The 22,909-nt window shown below is 44.4% G+C and overlaps 1 protein-coding gene across 3 annotated transcripts in view; it reads left to right on the forward strand.

The window, feature by feature from the left end:
* The first annotated feature begins 553 nt into the window (after positions 1–553).
* WASF2 (WASP family member 2) overlaps positions 554–22,909 on the forward strand; it is a 90,575-nt gene continuing 68,219 nt past the window's right edge. Inside the window, exons 1-2 of one of the 3 annotated variants that reach the window (XM_063631490.1) lie at positions 690–879; positions 21,199–21,318. The gene's annotated coding sequence lies outside the window, so the exon portion shown is untranslated. Of the gene's footprint in view, positions 880–21,198; positions 21,319–22,909 lie in introns of all 3 variants that reach the window. The other 2 variants (XM_055261333.2, XM_055261336.2) reach the window with 2 other exon arrangements.

Genomic DNA, 22,909 nt, shown 5'->3' on the forward strand with positions numbered 1-22,909 from the left:
CCCTTTTATAATCAACAAGACGAGCATATTCCCCATTCATGCATGAGTCCTCAACAAGCACTCCCGCATGTGAGGCACAGACGACTGCTCCTATTTTGCAGACGGACAAACTGAGACCCAGATAAATCCTGGAAGTTGTCTGAGGTCGCAGAGTGAAGTGGCTGAACCAGGGTTCCGCTCACTTGACCATGGCTATTCAGTACTATCCCCCACTCCCAGGACCCGGGCCTCGCCCCCGATGGAGCTTGTGACTCTCTCTCCCCACCCTACTTTCTGCCCCGGCTGAGACCGGAGTGAAGGGACAACACTATGTGCAACTTGAGGGGTGTCCACAGAAAGTTTACGGGCTTGGCTCCTTCCTTTCACTAAATATAGCGGTTCTTTCAAGGCTAACAAGAAGAATTCATCTTTCAACACACTTTGTACGAGTTTTTACACTTTCTTGGGTGAGCTTTCCCTACTTTGAACTTAGGAGTCGGTTTACCTTAATCTCCGCCCCCCACTTCACTTGGTTTGCACCCCGCTGTTTACTCCGATTGCGGAAGTCGCCCGGGTGGAGCTCCGGGGAGGGTACCCGTGAGTACGTCTTTTGCGTAGTTATTTAACTGGCGTTTTACTCAGGCCAATGGAATGCCCCGAAGCCCCGGGTGGGTGGGGAAGCGAACCAATCAGGGCCATTGGCGGGGTGTGGCTGCGTCCCAGGGCGGGGAATCGCGTAATGGCGGACACAGGCCGGGCGAGCGCGGCTGGGGGCGTAGCGCGCTAAGGGGGGTCCGGCCGTGTGGCAGCCCGCGAGGCGGTCCCCGGGAGCACACTCTGTGCGGAGACTGGGCGGCCGGCCGACCCTTCCTGTCGCTGACGGCGACTGCGGGAGGCCAGGTGAGCAACAAGTCCCCTTGGGTAGACCCCGCTGGGAGGCGCGGGCCCCGGCCGGGCCGCTCCTCCCGAGCCGTGCAGGGTCCTGGGGGAATGGGTGCCGCGACTCCTACTGCGGACTGGCAGAGGCCGGGCGGGCGGTCAGCGCGGGGTGGCGTCTTAGTCCACCCCACCCCCTCAGGGAGGGAGGGAGTGACCCGGAGTCCCCTTCGGAAACTTGGAGGGGTCCACAAGTCTGAGGGACTATGAGTGTCCCGGCCTGACCTGGTTCTGCCATCAGCTCGCTGTGTTATCTTGAGCAAGTCACTTTCTTCTCTAGGCCTTAGTTTCCTGCCTGTGTAAAACGAGGGTTTCGTCGGCAGATGTAGCTACAGGAGTTGGGTCCCAGCAGTTGTCTGAGACCTTGGACAAGTTCTTCCCCAGGCTGAGCCTCAGTTTCCATTTCTGGACCATAAAGTAATTGAGGTGCTCGTTGAGGCCCCGGCCTGCTAAATTGAGGAGCGGGAGGAGGACTGTGTGTGTGTGTGTGTGTGTAAGAGTGCGTGTGAGTGTGTGCGCGTACAGGATAGTCTGCAGAGTAAGGAGGAGAGTTGTCTAAAGGGGTGCTACCCAGACCATGATGGGGTGATTTGGAGTCCTCTTGGTTCTCCAGGAATCCTAGAGCCTCTGAGAGGGGAAGTTTTAATACGCTTGTCCATAGAACCGGAGAAGAGGAAGGACTCCTTGGAGCCCCTTGGGGCTCTGATTGGAATTTAGGCTCAGAAGTCAGGAGCGTTAGAAGGAAGAGGAAGAACTTTTATGGCAGCCCTACTAGGTGTCAACCCTTGCTTAGGCATATGTTCTTATTTAACTTTTACAGTGACTCTTGAGAATGTACTCATAAGGAAGCTAAGTTTCAGAGGAGTTAAGTAACTTGCCCAAGGTCACACAGTAAAGGGCAGAGGTTACTTAACTAAATTGTTTCCTCTGAGAATCGCTGGGCAAGGGGCAAGTCACTGCCCACTCAAAAGATAGTGTTAGGGAAGTTTGCCTTGTTACAAATGGGGGCAGAGGTCTGGCCTCCGATACGTGATTTGACTTCTGGCATGGGGACAGTCTTGACCTGTGGAAGGTTAATTGTAAGTCCAGCCTCTTTATTCAGTCTGTAAGTTGGAAAGGACTGTTTGTAAGTCGTAAAAGTCCCTTTGAAGTGTGTGTCAGAACCTCAGAGAGCTCCATTTGAATCCTGGTGGGGTTGCCTGTAGAAGAAAGTTCAGCAGCTATTGGTGTATAGGCTAGACTTTGGTTCAGAGTGGTGCCAGCCCATTCGCTTTTTCTCCTCCATCAGAGGGCCACATTTTCTTGGGATGGGAGAAATTTCCCATTTGTTCAAATTTCTTTGGATTTCTTGGGGTGAAAGTTTTAATAGCCCGCCTCTGATTAAGCTTAATATCCCTTTCTTTGTGCAACCTGTTATTTGACTTCTAATGAGTGAAGATTGTGGATTTGGGGTAGGCGGTAGTTGGGTACAATAACATGCTGCCCTTAATTTTTCCAAACCTCAGAGCTTTTGGTTAATCGGAATGGTAGGGACAGCTATGGGTATTGTTCTCATATGTCAATAGTGGAGAAGAAAATTGGAAGAGGAAGTTGCTAAGAGGGCGTTTCTTAGCAGTGGAGCCAGTATGTATTTCTTTGTTTGAAATTCTAAAACCAGAAAAGCAGCAACTACAGGAGGAAGGAAGGAAAGAACTGTGAAACTCTTTTTCCTGTTCAAATAGCTTTAAGAGCTGTTCCTGTCTTTATCCATGTCCCAGGCTCTACTTTCATAGAAAAAGTCAATTGTAATTTGTTCAGTTTTCTTCTAGAATGAAGTAATTTTAAATCTTAAACCCTCTGAGAATAGTTATTTAAAAATCAGAGCATTTTATTAAGTTATTTACAATGGATTATTCTTTTTCTCAGCATATTACTAATTCGGTCTTATATATAAAAAATATATATAATATATAATAAATATATAAAACAAATATTTAATATATAAACATAATTATATAATATATAATAATATACACTATATAATATATAATAATATACATTATATGATATACATTATATAATATATAATAATCTACATTATATAATATGTTATACATTATATAATATATTATAAAATATATATTATATAATATATAATATTAAATATATTATATATCATATAAAATATATAATATATAAAATGTATTATATAATATATATAACAATATAATACATATTTTATATAAATATATAGAAATATAATATATAAATATATAGATATATAAATATATAAAATATATATTTATATTTGTATATCTATTATATTATATACTTATATAAAATATATATTATAGGCTGGGCATGGTGACTCACACCTGTAATCCCAGCACTCTGGGAGGCCGAGGCGGGCGGATCACGAGGTCAGGAGATCAAGACCATCCTGGCTAACACGGTGAAACCCCGTCTCTACTAAAAATACAAAGAATTAGCCGGGCGTGGTGGCGGGCGCCTGTAGTCCCAGCTGCTCGTGAAGCTGAGGCAGGAGAATGGCGTGAACCCGGGAGGCGGAGTTTGCAGTGAACTGAGATCGCGCCACTGCACTCCAGCCTGGGCAACAGAGCGAGACTCCGTCTCAAAAAAAAAATCTCTCTATATAGATTATATTATATATATAATCTATATATTTTACATATATTATATATAGTCTTTAGCTATATTTTAACTGTGATTTCAACCTAAGGAATTGATTTAGATACTAGAGGATGCAAATATCACCATCACTTGAAAAACACATAATGTGTTTGGCTCTTGACATGTTAAGTCTTTTTATGCTTTATTTTCCAGGATTATGTGTACGTGATAGTTGTGAAGACACTGAATTTATTGCACGTGAAGCTCTATTAATGCATTCATTCTCAATATGTTATATTTTCTGTAAAATAATTAGTCTTAATTAGTATACCAGTCCACAGTACCTTATTCAAAATCCTTGGCGCCAAAAAAAAAGTTCTTGAGACCAAATGTATATCTGAATTTAAAAATTTTTGGATTTTTGGGTTTTAGAAAAGAAATATGGTTCTATGTGTTATGTAATACCCCAGAGAGGTCAGGGCAGCACTTTTTAAATCAGATGCATTATTATTTCTGTAGTAAAATGTCTGGATGTTCATACTGACTGGGATAAATAAATACTGTACTATCATTAGCCTTATGTCATTTCTTGTCAGGTTTTGCCTCCAAATAAATAATGAAAAATTTATTTTTCACAGCCTTTGCATTTTGGAGATGAAGAGATTGTAGATCTCTATAGGTAAAACTTACGTGATAGGCCAGGTGCGGTGGCCCAAGCCTGTAATCCCAGCACTCTGGGAGGCCAAGTTGGGTGGATCACGAGGTCAGGAGTTCGAGACCAGCCTGACCAACATGGTGAAACCCCGTCTCTACTAAAAATACAAAAATTAGCCGGGTGTGGTGGTGCACGCCTGTAATCCCAGCTACTCAGGAGGCTGAAGCAGGAGAATCGCTTGAATCCGGGAGGCGGAGGTTGCAGTGAGCTGAGATCATGCCACTGCACTCCAGCCTGGGAGACAGAGCAAGACTCTGTCTCAAACAAACAAACAAACAAAATTACATGATAACAAGAGCAATTACAAGGAAAAATATTGTATAGCCCAGTTAATTTCAAAGTCATGGGTCCTAAAAACAATATTACATAGAAGACACCTTTTTTTGTTTCTGTCATACAGCAATCTTACTGTGATTAAAATGTGCCTGATAAGCATTTTTCCTTAAGTACCACAATTTATGCTTTAATATCTTCACTGGTCTCTGAAATGTTAGAATGACACCCTCCACCTCTTTTGTTTTTAATTTTAAAAATTTTATTTCTTTTCTTTTTTTCTTTTTTTAAACAGTAGAGATGGGCTCTCGAAATGTTGCCCAGGCTGGTCTCAAACTTCTGGCCTCAAGTGATCTTCCCGCCTTGGCCTCCCAAAGTGTTGAGATTACAGGTGTGAGACTTCATGCCCTGCCCCGACCTCTTCTTTAAATAGTAATTTGTAGGGTCTTTGCTCATCATTTTTTGTATAGCATTTAAGAGAATTTTACTTTTTGCATATAATTCAGAGAAAAAAATCAAATGCAGATCTGTAGATTCATGTTTGCCAATTTTTTTTTTTTTTTTTTTAAGACCAAGTTTCGCTCTTGTTGCCCAGCCTGGAGTACAATGGCGCAATCTTGGCTCACTACAACCTCTGCCTCCTGGGTTCAAACAATTCTCCTGCCTCAGCCTCCTGAGTAGCTGGGATTACAGGTGTCTGCCACCACGCCCGGCTAAGTTTTATATTTTTAGTAGAGACGGGGTTTCTCCAAGTTGGCCAGGCTGGTCTTGAACTCTTGACCTCAGGTGATCCACCTGCCTCGGCCTCCCCAAGTGCTGGGATTACAGGCATTAGCCACTGCACCCAGCCATGTTTGCCAAATTTTAAAGCTGATTTTTTTTCTTTAGAGTATTCTTTTTTTTTTTTTTTTGAGACAGAGTCTCGCTCTGTCGTCCAGGCTGGAGGGCAGTGGCGTGATCTCAGCTCGCTGCAACCTCCGCCTCCCGAGTTCACGCCATTCTCCTGCCTCAGCCTCCCGAGTAGCTGGGACTACAGGCGCCCGCCACCACGCCCGGCTAATTTTTTGTTTCTGTATTTTTAGTAGAGACGGGGTTTCACCTTGTTAGCCAGGATGGTCTTGATTTCCTGACCTCATGATCCACCTGCCTCGGCCTCCCAAAGTGCTGGGATTACAGGCATGAGCCACTGTGCCCGGCCTAGAGTATTCTTTAGAATGAGGTAAAAACTGTCGATGGGATTTGGGTCAAAATTTTGTTTATTTTTCATTTATGAAGCTTCCACAATTTGCACATCTTGGTGTAAGGAGTTTACTAAAATACATTTAATTTTGAGTATTTTTATTTTAAGTGTATGCTATATGAGAAACTTCTGTTTACCAGCCATATGAATTTGGGTGGTTTCTTTAAATGGCCAAGGGCCTCTACTAGCACATTTTCAAAAACTCAGGCTACTCTTAGTTTTCTCGGACATCTCTACTGTAGAGTGAGGTGGACTGGTATTGTTGGAGGATGAAGAATTATTTTTTCTCTTTAGAAGAAAGCACCATGACAGCATGGATTTGTGGAATTTTGTCCTTTAAGAAACCAAGTAGCCGCCTGGTTTGAGGGCCTGAATTCATCCACCTACTTGGGCTGGCTCCATAGTTCCTAAGAATGGTACCTTCACTGTTTTGGAGATACAAAGGGTGAGAAACTGTATCAAGAGTTGCAGGTGGAGTCAGTGTGTGATTGGACTAGGGAATGGGAAAAATTTTTTTTTTTTTTTTTTTTTTTTTTTTTTTTTTGAGACGGAGTCTCGCTCTGTCGCCCAGGCTGGAGTACAGTGGCGCAATCTCGGCTCACTGCAAGCTCCGCCTTCCGGGTTCACGCCATTCTCCTGCCTCAGCCTCTCCGAGTAGCTGGGACTACAGGCGCCCGCCACCACGCCCGGCTAATTTTTTGTATTTTTAGTAGAGACGGGGTTTCACCGTGGTCTCCATCTCCTGACCTCGTGATCCGCCCGCCTCGGCCTCCCAAAGTGCTGGGATTACAAGCGTGAGCCACCGCGCCCGGCCGGGAAAAATTATTATTGTTATTATTTGAGACAGGGTCTCACTCTGTTGCCCTGGCTTGAGTGCAGTGGCAGTATCACAGCTCACTCACTGCAGCCTCAAACCTCCTAGGCTCAAGCAGTCCTCCTCTTTTTTTTTTTTTTTTTTTTTTTTTGAGACGGAGTCTCGCTCTGTCACCCAGGCTGGAGTGCAGTGGCGCAATCTCGGCTCACTGCAAGCTCCACCTCCCAGGTTCATGCCATTCTCCTGCCTCAGCCTCCCGAGTAGCTGGGACTACAGGCGCACCCGCCAACACGCCCGGCTAATTTTTTGTATTTTTAGTAGAGACGGGGTTTCACTGTGTTAGCCAGGATGGTCTCGATCTCCTGACCTCGTGATCCGCCCGCCTCGGCCTCCCAAAGTGCTGGGATTACAGGCGTGAGGCACCGCGCCCGGCCTCAAGCAGTCCTCCTCTTGCCTTACCCTCCCAAATAGCTGGGACTTACAGGTGAGCGCTACCATGCCCACCTAATTTGTTAAATTTTTTAGAGACGAGGTCTCACTATGTTGCCTAGGCTGGTCTTAAACTGAGCTCAAGCCATCCTGCTGCCTTGGCCCCCTAAAGTGCTGAGATTACAGGGATAAGCATAAGCCATCGTGCCCGGACCCCTCACCCCCTTTTTTTTGTTGTTGTTTGAGATGGAGTCTCACTCTGCCGCCCATGCTGGAGTACAGTGGCATGATCTTGGCTCACTATAACCTCTGCCTCCTGGGTTCAAGGGATTCTACTGCCTCAGCCTCCCTAGTAGCAGCTGGGATTACAAGTGCGTGCCACCATGCCTGGCTAATTTTTTTTTTGCTTTTGTTTTTGTTTTCTGAGACAGAGTTTTGCTCTTGCTGCCCAGGCTAGAACAATGGCATGATCTCGGCTCACTGCAACTTCTGCCTCCCAGGTTCAAGGCGAGTCTCCTGCCTCAGCCTCCTGAGTAACTGGGATTACAGGCATGCGCCACCATGCCTGGCTAATTTTTGCATTTTTAGTAGAGATGGGGTTTCACCGTGTTGGTCAGGCTGGTCTGGAACTCCTGACCTCAGGTGATCTACCTGCCTCAGCCTCCCAAATTGCTGGGATTACGGGCGTGAGCCACCATGCCCGGCCTAATTTTGTATTTTTAGTAGAGAGGGAGTTTCACCATGTTGGCCAGGCCGTTCTTGAACTCTTGACCTCAAATGATTTGCCCACCTTGGCCTTCCAAAGTACTGGGATTACAGGGGTGAGATACTAATAATGCTTTAATTATGGCCTCTGTATTCTGCTTCATTCTTGTGTGCTCCTCTTCCATTTCATGGTCAGACCAGGAATACTTAAGCAGCATCCCTGGTCTCTACTCACTGGATGACTGGATGCCAATAGCACCCCCCCCCCCCCGGCCGCCCCAGTTGTGATAACCAGAAATGTCTCCAGATATTGTTACTTTTATCCTGGGGGGATAGATTTCCCCCTGTTGAGAGCTACTGTATCAGTAGGGGTAGGAGTGGTGGAGCGATAGAGGAAAGTGATTATAGATGTCCTCAGGTGCATGTTCTCCTTTTTCTCCTTCTTTCCGGTTATGCAGTTCCTGTCTCTGACTTTGGATAAGAAAATGAGAAAAATCAGGAGGTGACCATTTAAAAATAGTCCCATTATTTTTATTCTGTTCAAATTTTATTTTATTTGGTTTAAATATATTAGAGCAGGACAGATAGCTGAATTATTTATGCAGATCTACATAAATTTAATTTCTACCACTGATTAAGATTAGATAGAGTAAAGAACCACTGGAATATTACTACCTACCTTGCATGAAAGACTGTTTCTCAGAAAAGCTCATAGCTGAAAAGTTTAACACCTAATGGATAACCAGCATTGCTTATATAAAGAACTTGCCAGAACTTGTCAGGATTCTTTGCTAATTTTTGAGCTTCATGGCTAAGATGTATCTCTTGATGTCCCTGCATAGACGCTTCATAACTCCAAAAAACATGTTTAGAATGGGCATGCTTTTCTAAGCTCAGTATTTTCTGTGGCAGGCAGATTGGTCAAGGCAGTGGTCCTTAGTTCCTCTGGGCATTCATAAATTTATGACAAGGTAGTGGTAACATTTGAAGACTTCATTCGCTTTTGGCCAACTCTGTACAATATAACATTATAATCATTCATGTCTTAGTCACCATTAAGGTAGAGTTGAATGAGTGTTTTTTCCTGTTCTGTTTGAAGTTATGAATGGTACTTTACAGAATTCAAATGTATAGTTATGAATAGTATCTCAGAATAGTTACCATTTATGCAAATGAAACACACTTCTTAACTTAGAAACCAAACAGAATTGAATTAGAAAAGAGAAGAATAGAAACAAGAATTGTTGAATGCTTGCTGAAGAAATAATGTTCAGATATAGAAGTATCTCAGAAAAATTTGCTTTTCATCATGATTTCCACAGACTAATAAATAATTTGAGATTGATAGGAGAGGCTATTAAACTTTGCCTGTGATATTTCTTTTCAAGCCCTGTTTTTCTTTCTGGTAAAATACAGAGAAGTCTGAGATGTACTCTTAGCTGTAAGATTAATTCCATTTGAACAAAATAGTTTCTTTTTTTTCTTTTTTTTTTGAGACGGAGTCTTGCTCTGTCGCCCAGGCTGCAGTGCAGTGGCGCAATCTCGGCTCACTGCAAGCTCCACCTCCCAGTTTCACGCCATTCTCCTGCCTCAGCCTCTCCGAGTAGCTGGGACTACAGGCGCCTGCCACCACGCCCGGCTAATTTTTTCTTTTTTCTTTTTTTGAGACAGAGTCTTGCTCTGTTGCCCAGGCTGGAGTGTGGTAGCCTGATGATCTTGGCTCACTGCAGCCTCTGCGCATGCCTTCCCCGCCCACACCGGGCTCAAGCGATTCTCCTGCCTCAGCCTCCTGAGCTGAGTAGCTGGGATTACAGGCGCCCACCTCCACGCCTGGCTAATTTTTGTATTTTTAGTAGAGACAGGGTTTTGTCATGTTGGCCAGGCTGGTCTCAAACTCCTGGCCTCAAGTGATCCGCCCACTTCTGCTTCCCAACGTGCTGGGATCACAGGCATGAGCCACCACGCCTGGCCCCAGGTTTCTTATTTTGAGACTACAGAAGGCTTTTTGAGAAAAAGCAGTGGTTTGACTCATTTCCAATTGAGTGAACATCTGTATGTATATACACACATGCGTTATTTTTTTTTCATACGGAGTCTCCCTCTGTCGCCCAGGCTGGAGTGTAGTGGCGTGATCTCGGCTCACTGCAACCTCCACCTCCCAGGTTTCTCCTGCCTCAGCCTCCCAACTAGCTGGGACTACAGATGCGTGCCACCACGCCTGGCTAATTTTTTTTTTTTTTTTGTATTTTTAGTAGAGATGGGGTTTCACCGTGTTAGCCAGGATGGTCTCGATCTCCTGATCTCCACACATGCGTTCTTTTTTTGTTTTTTTTTGTTTTGTTTTTTGTTTTTGTTTTTTGAGATGGAGTCTCGCTCTGTCACCCAGGCTAGAGTGCAGTGGCGCGATCTCGGCTCACTGCAAGCTCTGCCTCCCAGGTTCACGCCATTCTCCTGCCTCAGCCTCCCGAGTAGCTGGGACTACAGGCGCCTGCCACCACGCCTGGCTAATTTTTTTGTATTTTTAGTAGAGACGGGGTTTCACTGTGTTAGCCAGGATGGTCTCAATCTCCTGACCTCGTGATCCGCCCGCCTCGGCCTCCCAGAGTGTTGGGATTACAGGCGTGAGCCACCGCACCTGGCCCAACACATGCATTCTTAAAAATGTCATGTGGCTTGTGTGAATTTTCAGCTTTGTAATTGACATAGTAAAGTAACAAGAGCAGTTCATTTACTCTCAAGTATTTCGATTTGAAACCTCCTCTCCTTCCTCCATACCTGGATTATGCGTTTGTTCTAGCAAGTACTCAGTTTATTTCTATTTTATTTTGTTTTTTTTTTTTTTTTTTTTTGAGGCGGAGTCTCGCTCTGCCGCCCAGGCTGGAGTGCAGTGGCGCGATCTCGGCTCACTGCAAGCTCCGCCTCCCGGGTTCACTCCATTCTCCTGCCTCAGCCTCTCTGAGTAGCTGGGACTACAGGCGCCCGCCACCACGCCCGGCTGATTTTTTTATATTTTTAGTAGAGACAGGGTTTCACCGTGGTCTCGATCTCCTGACCTCGTGATCCGCCCGCCTCGGCCTCCCAAAGTGCTGGGATTACAAGCGTGAGCCACCGCGCCCGGCCTGTTTTATTTTTTTTGAGATGGAGTCTCATTCTGTTTCCAGGCTGGAGTGCAGTGGTGCCATCTAATCTCACTGCGACCTCTGCCTCCCGGGTTCAAGCAATTCTCGTGCCTTAGTCTCTTGACTAGCTGGGATTACAGGTGCCTGCCACCATTCTCGGCTGATTTTTGTATTTTTAGTGGAGACAGGGCTTCTGATCTCGAACTCCTGACCTCAAGTGATCTGCCCAATTTGGCCTCCCAAAGTGCTGGGATTAGAGACATGAGCCTCCACACCCAGCCATAAGTACTCAGTTTAAAAAGTTTGCTCTTAAATCAGGTCTTGAGAAATTTTGTTTAACTGTGTAGAAGAAGGTTTTGGGTCATGCCTATTGATACTCCTTTTCATTCACAATTGGGAACTATAAGTGAATTTCCCTTTGTAGAATACTGATAGTCTTTAAAGAATAGTATTCCTGAATACTAAAGGCATCTGTGGAATTATGAGAATTATAAGACTAACTTCTTCCCTGTCTTTACTTTTAAAGTTCCTTCAGCATTCATTGGATGATAATTTGCAAAGCACCATGCTCCACTTTGTTGTATACTATTACAGTCAGTCCCCAGCACTTGAGATATATTAGTAGCTACTTTTTTTTTTTTTTTTTTTTGAGACAGAGTCTTGCTCTGTCACCCAGGCTGGAATGTAGTGGCGCCATCTCGGCTCACTGCAGCTTCTGCCTCCCTGGTTCCAGCGATTCTCCTGCCCCAGCCTCCTGGGTAACTAGGATTATAGGCATGTGCCACCACACCCAGCTAATTTTTGTATTTTTAGTAGAGACGGGGTTTCACCATATTGGCCAGGCTGGTCTTGAACTCCTAACCTCAGGCGATCCACCCGCCTCGGCCTCCCAAAGTGCTGGGATTACAGGCTTAAGCCACCATGCCAGGCCATTAGTAGCTGCATTTTATAGATAAAGTAAACTGGTTCTGAGAGATTAACTTCCTCAAAATTATTCAGCTAAATAATGGAACATTTGAAATTGAAATGTCTTTTTTAAAATGAGGTTTTTGTTTATTTTAAAATTATTTGGAATTTTTAAATAATAAAATAGAGATGAGGTGTGGGTATGTTGCTAAGGCTGGTCTCCAGCCTCTGGCTTCAAGTGATCCTCCCACCTTAGCCTCCCAAGGTGCCGCCAAGATTACAGGTGTAAGCCACCAAGCCTAGCCAATATTTTTTTTTTTGAGATGGAGTTTCACTCTGTCACCCACACTGGAGTGCAGTGGCGTAGTCTTGGCTCACTGCAACCTCCGCCTCCTGGGTTCAAGCAATTCTCCTGCCTCAGCTTCCCGAGTAGCTGGGATTACAGGTGCATGCCACCACGCCTGGCTAATTTTTTGTATTTTTAGTAGAGATGGGGTTTCACCATGTTGGCTAGGGTGGTCTTGAACTCCTGACCTTGTGATCCACCCGCCTTGGCCTTCCAAAGCTCTGGGATTACAGGCGTGAGCCACCACGCCCGGCCCTAGCCAAAATTTTTAAAGGTAAAACTTATATACAGTGAGATGGAAGTATATAATTAGATGAGTTTTGACAAATGTAAACACCTATGTAGCCAACACCCACATCAAGAAATAGAACATTTTGGCTGGGCGCAGCAGCTCACACCTGTAATCCCAGCACTTTGGGAGGTCGAGGCGGGTGGATCACCCGAGGTCGGGAATTGGAGACCAGCCTGACTAACATGGAGAAGCCCTGTCTCTACTAAAAATACAAAAAATTATCTGGGTGTGGTGACGGATGCCTGTAATCCCAGCTACTCGGGAGGCTGAAGCAGGAGACTCGCTTGAACCTGGGAGGCGGAGTTTGCAGTGAGCCGAGATCACGCCATTGCACTCCAGCCTGGGCAACAAGAGCGAAACTCCATCTCAAAAAAAGGAAAAAGAAATAGAACATTTTTATTTTTTTTATTTTTTTATTTTTTTTTGAGACGGAGTCTTGCTCTGTCTCCTGGACTGGAGTGCAGTGGCGCGATCTCGGCTCACTGCAAGCTCCGCCTCCCGGGTTCACGCCATTCTCCTGCCTCAATCTCCTGAGTAGCTGGGACTACAGGCGCCCACCACCACGCCCGGCTAATTTTTTGTATTTTTTTTAGTAGAGACGGGGTTTCACCGTGATCTCGATCTCCTGACCTCGTCACCTGCCCGCCTAGGCCTCCCAAAGTGCTGGGATTACAAGCGTGAGCCACCGCGCCCGGCCAGAACATTTTTATAACCCTCCAAAGTTCCCTCCTTCCACTTCCCCTTCCAGTCAGTCTCCACCATTTTATAGGCAACCAATGTTCTGATTTCTATCCCCACATATTAAATTTACCTGTTCTTGAATCATACAGTATGCATACTTTTGTGTCTGACTTTTTCTGTTCAACATAAAGTTTTTCACATTTGTCCATGTTAATGTGTATATGAACCCAAGTCCTTTGATGCATATCTAGAGTTCTTTCCAACAAACCACAGCTACTAATTTGCTTATTCTTACATCATATCCTTTTTTTTTTTTTTTTGCTTTGCTATTTGCATGAAATTTATTTTCTACTTCTTTTCTTTCTTTCCTTTTTTATTTTTTTTGGAGGTAGAGTCTTCCCTCTGTCCCCCAGGCTAGAGTGCAGTGGCAGGATCTCGGCTTGATGCAACCTCTGCCTCCCGGGTTCAAGCAGTTCTTCTGCCTCAGCCTCCCAAGTCTCTTTTTAGTAGAGATGGGGTTTCACCATGTTGGTCAGGTTGGTCTTGAACTCCTGGTTTCAAGTGATCCACCTGCCTCAGCCTCCCAAAGTGCTGGGATTACAGGCATGAGCCACCACATCCGGCCTGCCTCCTTTTTCTAATATCCTAGATTTATTTATTTTTAAAATCTCTTTGTAGTTACAAAAGTAATACTTGCTCATTGCAACAGATTATTTTTTATGTTTTGAGACGAAGTCTTGCTCTGTCACCCAGGCTGGAGTGCAGTGGCATGATCTCTGCTCACGGCAACTTCCACCTCCCTGGTTCAAGTGATTCTCCTGCCTCAGCCTCTCGAGTAGCTGGGATTATTGGCGTGTGTTAACATGCCCGGCTAATTTTTGTATTTTTGGTAGAGATGGGATTTCGCCATGTTGGCCAGGCTGGTGTTGGACTCCTGGCCTCATGTGATCTGCCAGCCTCAGCCTCCCAAAGTGCTGGGATTACAGGCGTGAGCCACCGCACCTGGCCTTAAAAAGACATTAAAAAAAAATCTGTACTCATGTAGAAGCCCCTCTGGTCTCTTTGGTCTTTTGCGATATCTTTCTAGGCCTTCTCTATTTTATCTTTTTTGTGCTATGATGACTACAACTACACATTCTATTCTAGGTACAGGTACACTTTGGTTTGTACAAGGATAGGATAATATGTTCTGTGTTTCCAAAGCTTTCATAATGACAGCCAGTATTTTGTTACCTTTTTGTAGCTATATTCAGGGTACAGTCTAGGGACTTTGAAACCCCTTTCCTATGTTAAAACAGGTAGCTTTAGAGCTCATCATTTGATAATTATAGTTTGAACTATTTTTCTGTCACTGAATTACCTTATTTTTGTCTACACGGAAGCTGTTTTTCACATTCCTGAACACATAGAGCCTTGCACCATTGTACTTCTATGGGTTGCTGTAGAGTCATTTGCAAACTGGGAAGATTTCACTATTGTTTTTTCTAGATAATTTCTAAAAATGTTAATTGTGGTAGATGTCAGTCTTGATCCCTTGGGGACCCTTTGTTTATACATCTTAGAGAAGGGACTGTGTCACAACTCTTATTTCTGTTTTTAAATGAATTCTCTGGGGAAAAAATAGTCTACTTATTTGCTGTTTTCAGAAGCCTCTGGAAGAGGTTTTTTTTTTTAAATTTTGTCCACTTAATTCTCATTATACCATGTGCTGTAGTTTGAATATGTATCCTCTCTGAATCTCATGTTGAAATGTAATCCCCAGTGTTGGAGATGGGGCCTGGTAGGGGGTGTTTGGGTCATGGGGGCAGGTCCCTCATGAATGGCTTGGGCCATCCCCTTGGTGATAAGTGAGCTCTCGCTCAGAGTTCACATGTGAAGTGCCTGCTTGCGCTTTTCCTTCCGCCATGAGTAAAAGCTTCCTGAAGCCTCCCCAGGAGCACGTGCTGGCACTGTTTCCTGTACAACCTGCAGAACTGTGAGCCAGTGAAACCTCTTTACCTATAAATATCCAGTCTCAGATATTTCTTTATAGCAATGCAAGAATGGCCTGCGACACCATGTATCTTCTCATCAGATGTGTATATGTGTTACCTAAGGCCTCGTAAACAGTAGGTTTTCTGTAAGCCTTTGCTATATTAAACATTCAACAATAGGATAATGCCTAGTATTGGGTTATTAGTTTAACATTCAACAGATTTATTAAGTGCCTACTGTGTGTTACGTACTACTAAGGATACAACTCAGTGATCTTGAGAAGAAACAAGGTCCATGCTCTCATGCAGTTTGGGAAGCCTTGGATAGACAGTAAAGACATAAATAAGGCTGGGTGTAGTGGCTCACGCCCACTTGGGGAGGTATGAGGCCAAGTATTTTGGGAGGCCAACATAGGCAGATCACTTGAGCCCAGCAGTTTGAGACCAGCCTGGGTAACATGGTGAAACCTCATCTCTACGAAAAATACAAAAATTAGCTGGGTGTGGTGGTGTGCACCTGTAGTACCAACTGCTCGGGAGGCTGAAGTGGGAGGATCACTTGAGCCCAGGAGGCAGAGGTTGCAGTGAGCCAAGATTATGCCACTGCACTCCAGCCTGGGCAACAGAGGCAGACACTGTCTCAAAAACAAACAAACAAACAAACAAAAAACCCAAAAAGACATAAAATGTTAAAGATTGTGATGTATGTTAGAAAATAAAATAGGGTGCTATAATAGAGAGTAATAGAGGAACTTAGATAAGGATGGTCAGGAAAGGCTTCTCTGAGAAGGTGATGTACTGAAAGTGAAGAATGAAAATGAACCATCCAAATGGAGAAACGAGGGAAGAGAGTTCCAGGGAGAAGGAACTGTTGACGGCAGAGGCCCTGAATCAGGAAAATCCTTAGTGTATTCTGAGAGTGATGGAAGCCTACCATGGCTATGTATTAGTGAACGGTGGTAACAAAATATGTGATTGGAGAGATGGGTAGGAGCCAGATATTTCAAAGCTTTTTAGGACTGTTAAGGAGTTCTGTTTATTTATTTTTTGAGACAAGGTCTTGCTCTGTTGCCCAGGCTAGTGGCTCAGTCATGGCTCGCTGCAGCTTTGAACTCCTGGGACTCAAGTGATACTCCTGCCTCAGCCTCCTGCGTAGCTGGGACTACAGTTATATAACACCACACCTGCCTAATTTTTAAATTTTGTGTGTAGAGATTGGGTCTCACTATGTTGCCCAGGCTGGTCTCGAACCCCTGGCCTCAAGCAGTCCTCCTGCCTCAGCCTCCCAAAGTGGTAGACTTTCAGATGTGAGCCACCACATCTGGCCAGGAGTTTTGCGTGTATTTTGTTTTGTTTTGTTTTTGAGACAAGATCCCACTCTGTCACCTAGGCTGGAGTGCAGTGGTGTGGTCATGGCTCACTGCAGCCTTAACCTCTGTGGCTCAAGTGATCCTCCCACCTCAGCCTCTTGGGTACTTGGGACTACAGTTGCAGGCCACCATGCCAGGCTAATTGTTTTATTTTTTATTTTTATTTTTATTTTGAGGCAGAGTCTCGCTCTGTTGCCCAAGCTGGAGGGCAGTGTCATGATCTCGGCTCACTGCAACCTCTGCCTCCTGGGTTTAGGCATGATTCTCCTGCCTCAGCCTCCTGAGTAGCTGGGACTATAGGCACATGCCACCATGCCTAGCTAATTTTTGTATTTTTAGTAGAGACGGGGTTTCATCATGTTGGCCAGGATGGTCTCGATCTCATTACCTCGTGATCCGCCCGCCTGAGCCTCCCAAAGTGCTGGGATTACAGGCGTGAGCCACCACACCCAGCCTAATTGTGTTATTTTTTATGGAGATGGAGTCTCACTATGTTGCCTAGGCTATTCTTGAACTCCTGGGCTCAAGTGATCCTCAGCTTCCGCCTCCCAGAGTGCTGAGATTACAGGGATGTGAGCCACTTTGCCTGGGTGTGTTTTATTTTTAAGTAAAATGGGAAGTCTGGAAGAAGTGTTTTGTTTTTAATTTGAGGTGCTTGAAGATTAAAAAAAAAAACTTTTTAATGAAAAATATCAAGCATATATATAAGTAAAGAGAATGATGTAATGAACTCCTGTGTATCTATCTCCTAGCCTCAACAAGTATCAACTCATGGCCATTACAACAGGTCTTTGAATAACATTATTTTGTTCAACTTCATTGCGTTATAATGTTGATGAGAAAAAAAATGTATTCCTGGCCGGGGCTACTGTCTGTGTAGTTTGCACGTTCTCCCCACATCTGTGTGGGCTTTCTCCAGTACTTTGGTTTCCCTCCAGGTACTCTGGTTTCCTCCCGCATCACAGAATTGTGCATGTTTGATGAATTGGTGTCTCTAAATGGTCCCAGTCTGAGTGAGTGTGGGTGCGTGTGTGATTGATGGGATGGCATCCTGCCCAGGGTTGGTTCCCACCTTGCTCCCTGGGCTGCTGGGACAGGCTCCGGCCACCCATGACCCTGAACTGGAATAATTAGGTAAATACTTATCTTTCTTGTTTTTATTAATCTTTCTTAAATGTTTGTATAACTCACATTTGTTTCGGTGTTTAATATTAGAAGTGTTTTGGTCTTTCTTTAGAAGTTTGGTGATGTTTTTTGTGACCAGAAATATGCTATAGGAACTTAACTCTTGTTTACATTAGACTGTGGTAAAATTGGTTTTGTTATACATTGTTTTGCTTAAAATGGTGATATCCAAGAATCTATTGATGAGTTAAGTGAGGACTTACTGTGTTGTTTCTTCCAATACCCCTCTTTCCTCCCCTATTACAATTTTTTCAATGATTAACAATGTAACTTTTTTTTTTTTTTTGGTCGTGGAGTCTGGAGTCTCGCTCTGTCGCCCAGGCTGGAATGCAGTGGCGCAGTTTTGGCTCACTGCAACCTCAGCCTCCCAAGTAGCTGGGACCACAGGCACCTGTCACCACACCTGGCTAATTTTTTGTATTTTTAGTAGAGACGGGGGTTTCACCATGTTAGCCAGGATGGTCTTCATCTCCTGACCTCGTGATCCGCCCGCCTCCGCCTCGGAAAGTGCTGGAATTACAGGCATGAGCCACGGCTCTTGGCCATTTATTGGCTATTTGTATGTCTATTTAAATCTGTTGCTTCTTTTAAAATTGGGTTATTTGTCCTTTTATTGTATTTTAATAGTTCTTTATTCTGGATACAGGTTGTTTATCAGATACATTATTTACGAAGATTTTCTCCCATTCTGTGGGTTGTCTTTTCGCTTTTCATGATCATGCCCTGTAAAGCACAATTTTCTTTTTGTTGTTTCCTTTTTTTTTTTTTTTTTTTTTGAGACAAGGTCTTTCTGTGTCTCCCAGGCTGGAATGCAGTGGTGCCATCATGGTTCACTGCAGCCTTGAATTTCTGGGCTCAAGGGATCCTCCCACCTCAGCCTGCTAAGTAGCTAGGGCTACAGGCTCACATCTTCATGCCATGCTAATTTTCAAACCCTTTGGTTTTTTTTTTTGTTTTTTTTTTTGGTAAAGATGGAGTCTTGCTTTGTTGCCCAGATTGGTCTTGAACTCCTGGCCTCAAGCGATCTTTGCCTTGGCCTCCCAAGGTGCTGGGGTTACAGGCATGAGCCACCTTGCCTGGCCTGATTTTCCCTTTTTTTTTTTTTTTTTTGTTTTTTTTTTTTTTTTTGGAGACAGGGTTTCACTGTGTCACCCAGGCTGGAGTGCAGTCGTGGAATCTCGGCTCACTGCAACCTCTGCCTCCCGGGCTCAAGCAATCCTCCCACCTCAGCCTTCCAAGTGGCTGGAACTACAGGTGCTAGCCACCATGCCTGGCTAATTTTTGTATTTTTTGTAGAGATGGGATTTCACCATGTTGTCCAGGCTGGTCCTGAACTCCTGAGCTCAAGTGATCCACCTGCCTCAGCCTCCCAAAGTGCTAGGATCACAGGCTTGCATCACTGCACCCAGCTTTGATTTCCTTTTTTTTTTTTTTTTTGAGATGGAGTCTTGCTCTGGCACACAGGCTGGAGTGCAGTGGCATGGTCTCAGCTCACCACCACATCAGTCTCCTGGGTTGAAGCAATTCTCCTGCCTCAGCCTCTCGAGTAGATGGGATTACAGGCACCCGCCACCACGCCTGGCTAATTTTTGTATTTTTAGTAGAGACAGGGTTTCACCATGTTGGGCAGGGTGGTCTCCATCACCTGACCTCGTGATCTGCCCACCTCTGCCTCTGAAACTGCTGGGATTACAGGTGTGAGCCACCGCGCCCGGCCCTGATTTCCATTTTTGAAAGATAATCCAGTTGCTACAAAGAGAGTGGATTATTTGGGGGCAGGACTTGACTGAGGTGGGTTGAACAGGCTACTGCAGAAATCTAGGCAGTGATGAAAGTTTGAACTACTAGGTAGGTGGCTAAAGAGATAGAGAGAAATGGATGTGTTTAGTATATATTTTGGAGGTAGAGCTGATAAGACTTGTTGATGGGTTGGATTTGTGGGTCAAGGAAGAAGATAAGGATTGAACAGGCCTTCCTCCTGGACATTCTTCTCTTAGCTTTTATGACACAGCATTGTTCTGGTTCTGTTTCTGCCTTCCTGATCCTCCTTTGTCAGTCTCTAGGTTGTCTCAGGCCTTGCTTCTCTTTTTTTGCTTTTGTATTGAGAGGTCATCTACTCGTGTGTGTGTGTGTGTGTGTGTGTGTGTGTGTGTGTGTTTTGAGACAGGCTCTTGCTTTTGTATTGAGAGGTCATCTACTCGTGTGTGTGTGTGTGTGTGTGTGTGTGTGTGTGTGTGTGTGTTTTGAGACAGCTTCTTGCTCTGTTGGCCAGGCTGCAGTACAGTGGCGCCATCTCAGCTCTCTGCAGCCTCAGCTTCCTGGGCTGAAGTGAGCTTCCCACCTCAGCCTCTCAAGTAGCTGGGACCACAGATGTACGCCACCATGCCTAGCTAATTTTATTTTTTGTAGAGCCAAGGGTCTCGAACTCATGGACTCAAGTGATTCTTGCGTCGCGGCTTCTCAAAGTGCTGGGATCACAGGTTTGAGGCTCTGTGCGCAGCCTACTCTTTTGTCTTCTATTACAACCTTCATGCAGTAACTGCCACATCTATATTTTTGCCTCTGAGCTCCAGTACCAGAATTCCTATTGGACCACTTCATTGATATCCTGCTTGCACCTCCAGCTTTTCATGAGCTGTCTGCTTTTGAGAACCTGTGGTCAGATTGTACAGGTGTCTCCTCCTTGCTTGGGAGGCATGTTTACTGGTTTTAAGGATGGATTTTATACCTTTTATGTAGGTTTTAATGATGAGTCCTTTGCTTTAGAGAAGTGCATCCCCAAGAAAATGCATAGCACTCCTGGGCAGCATTTTGTTCTTCAGAACCTTGTGAGGAACACAGGTTCAATGAGAAGGTTCAGCTTATCTCCTGCCCACCCCACTCCCCAGCCCCCCAAATCCCCTGACTTACTGCTCTTCATTTTGACTCACGTATTTCTATTTATTTATTCAGTCAGTCAGTCATTTATTGAGCACTATTCAGGGCTGGTATAGGTCTGCCAACATGCTAAACATTGGCCCCACCATTCTCCCAGTTCATCCAGTTGTAAAATCTTAGTTGACTTCTCAACTCCTGCTTGTTTTCACGCCCAGACAGTCTCAGATCCCTCCCTGTCTTTTCCTCCCACTACTGCATTTTAGGTCCTGTGTTACCTTTTGCCTTGATTATTTATCCTTATTTTCATCCTCCTCCCCAGCTCTATTCTTTTCTACTAAACTTAGGTGAGGTGTATAGTTTCTTCCTAAATAGTCTATCATCTAGAACTCCGAATGTGTGACTCCCAATGCTTATTGACTAAAGTACAAACTCAGCCTGATATTTAAGGTTCTGTGGTCTAGCCCCTACTTGTCTTTCCAGCTCTGTTTCCCACTACGGGCACAATAATGCGCTCATCTTCGTTTCCCAAAAATGTTTCGTTATATTCTGCCTCTGTGCTTCTGCTGACACTGTCTGTACACTTCAGATATAATACTCCCTGTCACTACATGTCCAAATCCTGCCTATTTTTCATTCCCAGTTATATGACACTCTTCTATGATGGCTTCTGATATACTTAAAAAGTACCTTGCTTATGATACTTAAACTATAACTTCACTTTTTTTTTTTTTTTTTTTTTTTGACACAGGGTCTCATTCTGTCGCCCAGGCTGGAGTGCGGTGGTGCGATCTCTGCTCACTGCAACCTTTCTGCCTCTTGGGATCAAGCGATTCTACTGCCTCAGCCTCCCGAGTAGCTGGGACTACAGGTGCACACCACCACACCTGGCTAATTTTTGTATTTTTAGTAGAGACGGGGTTTCACCATGTTGGCCAGGCTGGTCTCTAATTCCTGACCTCAGGTGATCTGCCAGCTTTGGCCTCCTGAAGTGCTGGGATTACAGACATGAGCCACTGCGCCTGGTCAACTTCATCACTTTTTACCTTGTTTTATGTTTAGGTACTTTTCTGATTTCTCCTATATGACTAAAGTCCTGAAACAGAAACTGTTTCTTGTATTTCTGTGCATCTTCTACAATGTTAGCGCTTTTGTGCTTAATAGTTACTCAATAAATATTTGCCGAATGTGATAATGTTGTAGTGTGTCCTGGAGGCAGTACACTAGATCGAATGATCTCTTGAAGTATTAGCCAACTCTGTGACTTATTTTCATATATTTTTGTAGATTCAAAAGCTACAAGAAATTTTGATAGATAAACTTGTTTGCTCATCTCATTCTTTAGAAAAGTATAGGAAATTTCCAACATATACAAATGTGGAGAGGGTGATATAGTGAGCCCTTACATGCCCCACATTCAGCTTCAACAGTTATTAGCTCATGATCAGTCTTGTTTCATCCACATCCCTATTCGTTCCCTCATCCCCCTTGGATCATTTTGAAACAAGTCCCAGACATCATATCATTTAAATGCTAATTTCTGTGTATAGCTATAAAAAATAAAAGATACTCCTTTTAAAAAACATAACCACACTGTATCCTGTTAATGTTCAAATTTCCACAATTAATTTCTCTTTCTGCTCTCCTTTCATCCCTGCCACCCCTTCTCTCTGAACATTTGGTTTATTTAAATCAGGTTTCAGACAAGGTTGATACATTGATTTGGTTTACATAGCTTCTATGTCTCCTTTTTTTTTTTTTTTTTTTTTTTTTTTTTTTTGAGACAGAGTCCCACTCTGTTGCCAGGCTGGAGTGCAGTGGCGCGATCTCAGCTCATTGCAACCTCCGCCTCCACCACGACGCCCAGCTAATTTTTGTATTCTTAGTAGAGACGGGGTTTCACCATGTTGGCCAGGCTGGTCTTGAACTCCTGACCACAGGTGATCTACCCTCCTCGGCCTCCCAAAGTGCTGGGATTACAGGCGTGAGCCACCGTGCCCGGCCTTTTTTACGTCTCTTTTAATCTACAGGTTCTCTCAGTTCTTTTTTTTCCCGGAGATGGAGTTTCGCTCTTGTCGCCCAGGCTGGAGTGCAATGGCGCAATCTTGGCTCATTGTAACCTCTGTCTCCCAGGTTCAAATGATTCTCCTGCCTCAGCCTCCTGAGTAGCTGGGATTACAGGCATTAGCCACCACAACCAGCTAATTTTTGTATTTTTAGTAGAGATGGGATTTCACCATGTTGGTCAGGCTGGTCTCTAACTCCTGACCTCAGGTGATCCGCCTGCCTCGGCCTCCCAAAGTGCTGAGATAAGAGGCATGAGCCACCGCACCTGGTCAGTTCTTTTTTTCTCTGGTGTTTTTTTTTTCTTTTGTTATTGCTGCTGTTGTTAAAGAAACAAAGTTGTGTAATTTTCCCGTTCTGGACTTTGCTAATTGAATTTCTGTAATTCATTTATGGTC

The sequence above is a fragment of the Symphalangus syndactylus genome, chromosome 22 (genome assembly GCF_028878055.3).
Source record: "Symphalangus syndactylus isolate Jambi chromosome 22, NHGRI_mSymSyn1-v2.1_pri, whole genome shotgun sequence".
Classification (NCBI taxonomy): domain Eukaryota; kingdom Metazoa; phylum Chordata; class Mammalia; order Primates; family Hylobatidae; genus Symphalangus; species Symphalangus syndactylus.